Source organism: Mustela nivalis, assembly GCF_964662115.1.
Source record: "Mustela nivalis genome assembly, chromosome: 2".
NCBI lineage: Eukaryota > Metazoa > Chordata > Mammalia > Carnivora > Mustelidae > Mustela > Mustela nivalis.
Window position 1 is genome coordinate 152,366,986 of NC_139021.1, and position 9,147 is coordinate 152,376,132.

Below are 9,147 nucleotides of genomic sequence, written 5' to 3' on the forward strand. Positions count from 1 at the left end.
CTTTTGCTATGTGTCCATCAGAACTTGAGAGAAAGGAGAGCCCTCTGGGGGCCAGGATGGCCAAAGAGGACCAGGACATATAGGGTGACTGCAGGGAGAACAATCTTGCTAGAAGTGAGGATTCTAGCTGGGGGGTGGGGGGTGGTGAGGGAGGGTATTGTGGAAGGGCCAAAAGGAAAGAGAACCTTAACTGAAAAAGAAAATCCCCTGAACTGACTTGAAAAAAAAAAAAAAATGAGAGCTCTGAGTACAAAACGGAAATGAGCAAAGAGTGAAATCTGACTGTAAAGAAGAAATCATACTCTTGTGTGGTTAGTTACATCTCCAGGTTGCTTCAATTTCTCCATATTCATCGAAAGAGTATGGTGAAGGAGAATGTGTTAGAAAGGGAAAAAAGAACTTTAAGCCACCACTGAAGGGCATTTTAAAAGGCTTGAATATGAATATTAAGGAAGATGGGAGAGGGGTTGAATTGTACAGGGAATTGATAGGAACTAACCAAATGTACTAAGTAGGAAGTATCAACATAAGAAACATCAAAATGAAAAGAAGGAATTTTCTGGAAAAAAAAAATGAGGACATACTAGCTCTATCAGTGAAAAATTTATTATAAATTTATGGTGTTTTTAAAATTTGTTGTCAGTGCCTAAAGAATCAGATCAAAATAAAGGGTACCTGAATCAAAAAGGAAGAAATAAAACCGTCCCTATTTTCAGATGACATGATATTATATGTAGAAAGCCCTAAAGATCAAAAAACAATTAGAACTAATAAATGAATTCAGTAAAGTTTCTGGGCACAAAAATCAATATCCAAAAATCCATTGTATTTCTATATACTAATAACACTATCAGAAGGAGAAATTGAGAAAGCAATCCTATTTATAATTACATCAAAAGGAATTAAATACCTGAGAAAAACTTGAACGAATGTTAACAAATGTTTAACGAATGAAAGACCTGTTCAGTGAAACACTGATGAAAGAAATTGAGGGGCGCCTGGGTGGCTCAGTGGTTAAGCCGCTGCCTTCGGCTCAGGTCATGATCTCGGGGTCCTGGGATCAAGCCCCGCATCGGGCTCTCTGCTCAGCGGGGAGCCTGCTTCCTCCTCTCTCTCTGCCTGCCTCTCTGCCTACTTGTGATCTCTGTCTGTCAAATAAATAAATAAAATCTTTAAAAAAAAAAAAAAAAAAAAAAGAAAGAAATTGAAGAAGACACCAAAAAATGGAAAGATATTCTGTGCTTGTGGATTGGAAGAATTAGTTTTGTTAAAATGTTCATACTATCCAAAGCAACCTACAGGTTCAGTACAACCCCTATCAAAATTCCAATGGCATTTTTCACAGAAATAGGATAATCCTAAAATTAGTGTTGAAACACACACACACACAAGCAAATAACCAAAGTAATCTTGAGAAAGAAGAACAGGACTCCTGGGTGGTTCAGTGAGTTCAGTGTCTGCCTTTGGTTCAGGTTATGATTCCTGACTCCTGGGATGGAGTCCTGCATCGGGCTCCTTCCTCAGCAGGGAGCCTGTTTCACCCTCTACCTCCCACTCCCCCTGCTTGTGCGCTCTCCCTCTCTCTTACTCTCTCTGACAAATAAAATATTTTAAAAAAGAGGAAGAAGAACAAAGCTGGATGTGTCACACTTGCTGATTTCAAACTACAATATAGTAATCAAAACAGTATGGCAGTATGGTATTAGCATAAAAACAGACACATAGATCAACAGAACAGAATAGAGAGATAAGAAATAAATGCATATATATATATTTTTTCAATTAATTTATGACAAAGAAGCCAGAATACATAATGAGGAAAGCTCAATATCTGCAGTAAATGGTTTTGGGAAAACTGGACAGGCACATGTAAAAGAAGGAACTGGACCACTACCTAACACCACATACAGAAGTTAACTCGAAATTGATTAAAGCTGTGAATGTAAGACCTGAAACCATAAAACTAAAGGAAACATAGCAAACGTCCTGACATCAGTATTGGAAATGATTTTTGTTTTTGGATCTGATACTAAAAGCAAAAGTAACAAAAGCAAAAGCAAACAAGTGAGATTACACCAAACTAAAAAGCTTCTGCACAGCAAAGGAAATCAACTCAATGAAAAGGCAGCCTACCAAATGAGAAAATATTTACAAATATGATCTATATAAGGAGTTAATATCCAAAACACATATAAAATTTATACAACTCAATTGTGAAAAATAAAAAAAATAACTGAAACAACAAAAACACTCAAAAATGGGCTGAGGATTTGAATAGACATTTTTGCAAAGAGGACATACAAATGTCCAAAAAGTACATGAAAATGTGCTCACTGTCACTAATTATCCTGGAAATGTAAACCAAACCCACAATGAGATAGCGGCTCACACCTGCTGGTAAGGATGGGAAGAAAAGGGAACTCCTGTGCACTGCTGATGGGAATGTAAATTGGTGCAGCCACTATGGAAAACCGCGTGAAAGTTCCTAAAAAAATTAAAAGTAGAACTGCCATATAATCTGGCAATTCTGCTTCTGAGTATTTATATGAAGAACATGAAAACACTAACTCAAAAATATATCTGTACTCCCATGTTCATTGCAGCAGTATTTACAATAACCAAGGGACCAACCAAAGTGCAGATGGATAAAATGGAGATGAATAAAGGTGAACAGATTGTTGTATACATGCGTGTGCACATGCGCACAGGTGCGCGCGCACGCGCGCGCACACACACACACACACACACACTGCAATATTATTTTGCCATAAAAAAAAGAATGAAATCCTGTCATTTGTGATAACATGAATGGACCTTGAGGGTGTTATGTTAAGTGAAATAAGTCAATAAGTCAGATGAAGAAAGACAAGTACTGGATGATCTTGCTTATCTATTGAATCCAAAAAAAAGAAAAAAGGGGGAAAAATGAAGCTCATAGACACAAAGAACAAATTGGTGGTTACCCAAGTGTGGAGTGGGGGATGGGAAAAATAGGTGAAGATGGTCAAAAGGTACAAGCTTCCAGCTAGAAAAATAAGTCATGGGGAATGTAATGTACATATGGTAACTACAGTTAATAATACTTTATTATGTATTTGAAAATTTGTGAGAGTAAACCTTTAAAGTTCTCATCAGAAGAAAAAAATATCTGTAACTTTGCATGGTGATGGTTGTTAACTGGACACACTTGATCATTTTACAATATATACAAATATCAAATCATTATGTTGTATGCCTGAAACTAATATAATGTTATATGTTACTTATACTTCAATAAGAAAATAAAAAGTATATAATCATTTGTCCCATGGGGGAAAAGTTTCAGATTAGTGAGATTAAAGAGTCCATAAATAGACCTACTTACATATGAGATTTTTTTAAATTAAAGATTTTATTTATTTATTTGATAGAGATGACAAGTAGGCAGAGAGGCAGGCAGAGAGACAGGAGGAAGCAGGCTCTCCACAGAGCAGAGAGCCCGATGCGGGGCTCGATCCCAGGACCCTGGGATCATGACCTGAGCTGAAGGCAGAGGCTTTAACCCACTGAGCCACCCAGGCACCCCTACATATGAGAATTTAATATGATACAGGTGTGCATATCTAATAAAAGGAAAGGAAGAACTGATTATTCAATACACGGGCAGCTGGATTTGGGGGGCAAAATGGAAGGATATATACTAGAAATTGTTTTTAGTTCATGCCTCTATGGAGGGGGACTGAGTGCTTTGAAAACACAGCAACATGCACAAATAAGGCAGCGACAAAGGGAATTTTGCAAGGGGACTACCGGCCTGGTTCAACTTGCTCTAGGCACTGTCATTTTTGTGACTTGGAGAATTTTCTTTTTAACTCTGGGCTTATAGGAAAGCACTGGGGCAAGGAATCCCTTGAATTAACAGGGAACTGATATATGTATGACAATATATGTATACAATATATGTATACAATATATTATATATATATGACAATGTATGCTCCTAAGTTCTATGGTCATGGCTAACTGGGTTCATCTGTGTTGTTTGGGTAGGATGCCCTGTATATGCTTTCATTGCTCTGTCTGGGGTGGGGTGTACAACCTCTAGTTTCGGTCCCATATTTTGCAAAATCTTAGCATACTGAATCATTGTGACATTGTATTCTAATTCTTTGCTTGCAAATTCAAAAAGCCTATGAGATGCAGCAGCACTCTGTCTAACCACACTTTACTTACCAGGCTCCTTTTGTCTAGGGACAGATATTTTCCTGCTCTGTCATCTAGTGTCTGGATTCAGCTATGAACTCTGGTTATCGGAGTTTAAAAACACTTTTGACAGAAAGAATCCAAACTGAGAACAGATCCCTGATTCATAAGATACCACAACACTTCCTTTCTTATGTGACAAATAAACATCTCTTGCCATCCACTCCCGAACACATCAGAGCACCTCACTCTGGACATAACTCTTAATAACTTTTGGCTCCAGTAGATGTTCAAAACTCTTTATACCTTTTTTTTTTTTTTTTAAAAAAACAAGAATGCTGTAGCATCTCCCTTACCCATATCGAGTCAAAGTAGATCTGGCTATGGCTTTGTGTCTATCCAAGACTTATTTTTGTTTAGCTGCTACATGACTAGGAAGTAGTTAAAAGTTACAACTGGCAAGGAAGGAAGAGTTGGGAAGAGCAAACAATTTCCCAGATCCTACTGAGTCAACTGTTCTCACTGGGACTGTAATATTTTGTCTGAAATGTGGTAAATCCTCTAGAATATCAGGCACAACTTTAAAAACACATTTCAAAGCCCACTTTCTCCAAGCCTCGTTTACTACATTAGTAAGGTATTAAATTTTTTTTAAAGGTTAATTAATTAATTAATTAATTTGACAGACAGAGATCACAAGCAGGCAGAGAGAGAGAGAGGAGGAAGCAGGCTCCCCGCAGAGCAGAGAGCCCGATGCGGGGCTCGATTCCAGGACCCTGAGATCATGAGCTGAGCCAAAGCCAGAGGCTTTAACCCACTGAGCCACCGAGGTGCCCCAAGGTATTAAATTTTTTTAAATGAACAACAGTTAAAATTTTAAATCACATGGTAAAGTTGGCAGCTATTTGAGACCACCAATAGGAAGACAAAATACTTCAAAATCCTTCACTTTTCTTATCAAAAAACACTCCCTCCCGGAGTGGAAAGTGATAATGTTGAGCAAAAAAGCATTAGGTCTTGCTTTCTTATATATGTTGAACTTTCAACCTTATGGAATTTTAGAGCTCCATTTGTGATTAGAAGAGGTTTTTTTTTTCTTTCTGCATAAATAAAATTAATAGTATAAGAACAAACCATGTATCCAGCACTATTAAGTCCTTTTCCATATTTCATGACAGTCACTGGCTACAATATTGTTATAATACAATGCTTCTTTTAAATCAAGTGCTAACCAGGACAAACAATGATTAAGTATCATTTCCTCTTGTCTTCTACCCTGCCTCACCCCCAAATCCAAAGTTTTGACACTATTTATGGAATTAGTCTTCTCCATGGTTAATATTGAAAGACGTTCTTATTTTGCAAACTACAAACAGAAGTGCAAGATTTGATTGGTAAAGATCACAGGGGCAGCATTTGAGCAATAATATTTACATATGACTAGTCCTTCAACTTTACAGATGCCCCATATCTTTTATTTCATTTCTCAGTAAAACCCTATGAAACCACTCTCATTATTCTATCTTACAGATAGAAACTGAGACTCACTAAGACTGAATGATTCTAATAGGGTTTGAAGCTATTAAGTGATGGATTTAGGCTTCGATGCCAAAATCTGAGCTCATGTGCCAACACCTCATCTGACTAATTAACTGGTTTGTTCACATTCAACTAGGATCTGAACTTGAGTATTCTGTTGGATACTTCTCTCTTCCTGTCTCCCATGTCATCATTCACTGAGTCTTGCCTGCTTTTACCTTCAAAGTGTGTCTCAAAAATCCATGCCCTCTTCTCCATACTTAAGCCACTCACCCTCTCTCACCTGGATCGTCATAATTAGCCTTCTAACCTGCCTTTCCCAGCCTATATTGTGTGATTCAGACACATCTTTCTCATATCCAACAGGGTATCTAAGATGTAGCTCTCATCACAAAATCCTACAATGGCTGCCTATAATCTAAATCTACCAAAACAAACAAACTGCTGACATTCACAGCTCCCATTTGTCATTCCCTAATCCTATATGTGCTCTTCCACTGTCCCTCTGCCTAGAGTGCTCTCATTCCATTCACCTTTGCTTGACGAATTGTTCCTCTTTTGGCGCTCAGCAGCACTTTCCATGCCCTCCTCTCTAAACTTGTGTTTTTTACGACCCTGGGATTATCTTCATCATTTCACTTCCTATCTTGTTTTATAAAAATTTGTTTGGTTGGTTGTTTTGGTTTTGTTCTGCAATATCCTATGGAAAGAGATCTCTAAATTGTCTTCATTATTGTGACAGTGTTTTATTTTTTAAGTAAAAATTATTATCCTTAGAATATTAATAGTCACCTATTGTGTAGAAATCAAAGTGAGAAAATAGATTTCATTCTTTTAAAAAATGCAGTGGAGGGGCACCTGGGTGGCTCAGTGGGTTAAAGCCTCTGCCTTCGTCTCATGATCCCCGGGGTTCTGGGATCCGGCAGTGTCGGGCTCTCTGCTCGGCGGGAGGCCTGCTTCCTCCTCTCTCTCTCTGCCTGCCTCTCTGCCTTCTTGTGATCTCTGTCAAATAGATAAATAAATAATCTTTAAAAAAATTAAAAATGTAGTGGAGTAATGACATTTCTCAATTCTCTTTATTCATCTAAGATACAAATGTTGCCTATCAGAAATAAGTCTATAGAAGATTAAGGAAGAAGTATCTGATGAGAGCTCTGATGATTATTTTGAGGAGGCAGAAAGTTCTAGGTCTCAAATTGTTTTTTTTTTTTTTAATAATTAGAGACTTAGAGACTTTTAAAAGATAAGAAATTTTGAAACTTAGGGGCACTTGGGTGGCTCAGTCAGGTAAATATCTGGCTTCGATTCAGGTCATGATCCCAGGGTCCTGGATCCAAGCCCCATGTCAGGCTCCCTGCTCAGCATGGAATCTGCCTCCCTCTCCATCTGCCTCTCCCCCAGCTCATGCTCTCTTGCTCTTTCTCTCTCTCAAATATATAAATAAAAATTTTTTAAAATGTTGAACCCTATAGCAAAATATCTGAAAAAGCTGATGAAGTTTTTCTTTTCTTTTTTCTTTTGCTTGTAATTAATTTTCTTCTTTTTAAATTTACTTATATTAAGATATAATTGACATATAAGTGTCAGTTGTATAAGCTTAAAGTATATAGTGTTTTGATTAGTATATTCATATACTATAATATGATTACCACAATAACATTAGCTACCACATCACATCACAATACATCATTGTCATTTCTTTTTTGTGGTGGGAACAATTAAAATCTAGTCTCTTGGTAACATAAAAATCTGTTTTGCATTTGTCTCCTCTATTAAACTGTAAGCTTCTAGAGGGCAAGGACAGCATCTTACTCATCTGCGTACCTCCAGCACTTGCCACAGCACACTAACACCTCATACTCATTGTGTAAGTTGGATGTGTTAATTAAGAAAAATGGTTGCTGGCTTCAGAACCCTCCACCAACAGAATAAGAAGAAAATCCTGAAACTATGTGAATTTGATGAATTAGCAGGTTGCAAGAATAAACTCTCTTTCAGAAGATGTCTCTCGGATGCTTTCAGAAAGACTAGAGAGGAGTGCTGACCAAAATACTAAATGAGGATGGTGTGCCATTAAGTTGGCACTCACGGAAGAGTTATTTCAAAAGTACCACAGAGTGGTGCCAACCAAGCCATCCAATGTCCTGGACTCAAGAGCCTCAGCAAAAGCACACATTGTCCTGGGACAGGGCAGATTTGTTTTAACATCACAAGTCAGCCACCAGGACCAGGACAGATGTACACTTGAGTTTTTTAAGGCAGTAACTCATCAGGAATTCTTTTAATATCTGTAAAACCATTTGTCATCCTTTGATTCTCTTGCTACTGCTGACTGTTGTCCTGCTTGCCCTTTTCTTCATGGGGTTGCAAACATCCCCTTCCTCCTTTGCCTTCCAGTGTCTCCTGCAATTGTCCTTAACTATGTTACTTATATGAGATTACCATCGACTCTAAAACCTCCTGGAAAATTCTGCTGACTATTGTACTCCCCTAACTGTGGAAAGTACATAGGTCACATAAGTCTCTGCCTTAATGTGCCACATCCTCTGTCCTTGGCCCAGAAGCCCTTCACCTGACCAAACCTTATCCATCCTTCGAGATCCAGATCTGGTGTCCAATGTTAAACTTCCCCCCAAGCCTAGAGACAGAAAAAGAATTCCTTGTTCTCTGCTGTGTTCCAGAAACAAATTTGCTTAGACAGCTAGAATAGCTTTTGTAACACTGTATTTATTTGTTTACATTACTGGTTCCCCTAGTAGACTATAAACTCCGGAGGGCAGCTACCAAATGTTACCCATCTCTGTATCAATGCCTAGAACATTGTGGACACTCCAAAGATATTTGTTGAAATAGTCTATACTAGTCTATTCTATACTCTTACTAGTCCATTAATGTGTCAGGTTCACACCTAAAGTCAATAAGACCTATTCTAGTCAAAGTTGGGTCACATGCAAAGAGAAATTGAAGACTGAATATGTGTATTAATTATTCAATAAATATTTACTGGGCTTCTGTGAGAGCTCACTGTACTCAGGACTAAAAATACTACAAGAACAAAAGACCAGCTGGATCCTATGTTCTCAGTTTAACAGAAAGATTATTATCAAATAATTATATACTTCATTTTATGCAATTTTGATAGACATATCAAAAGATAATTGGAGGGTGCCATGTAAGCATGTGGCAAATGGAGACGACCTAACCTGGAATAAGTCAAGGGAAGATTCTTTGCTGGGCAACTGATACTCAGGCTGAGAGCAGAGGGAAGAGCGGGCATTGGCCAGGTGAAAGGGCAGGCATGAGGAGACAGGAGGAAACAGCACACAAGTTAGAAGGTACTTGAGAAAAAGTATAAGGGCCCACTATAGGCACTTGCCACACTCTTGCAACCTACTTTATGACTAGGAAGCCTCACCTGTAAGGACT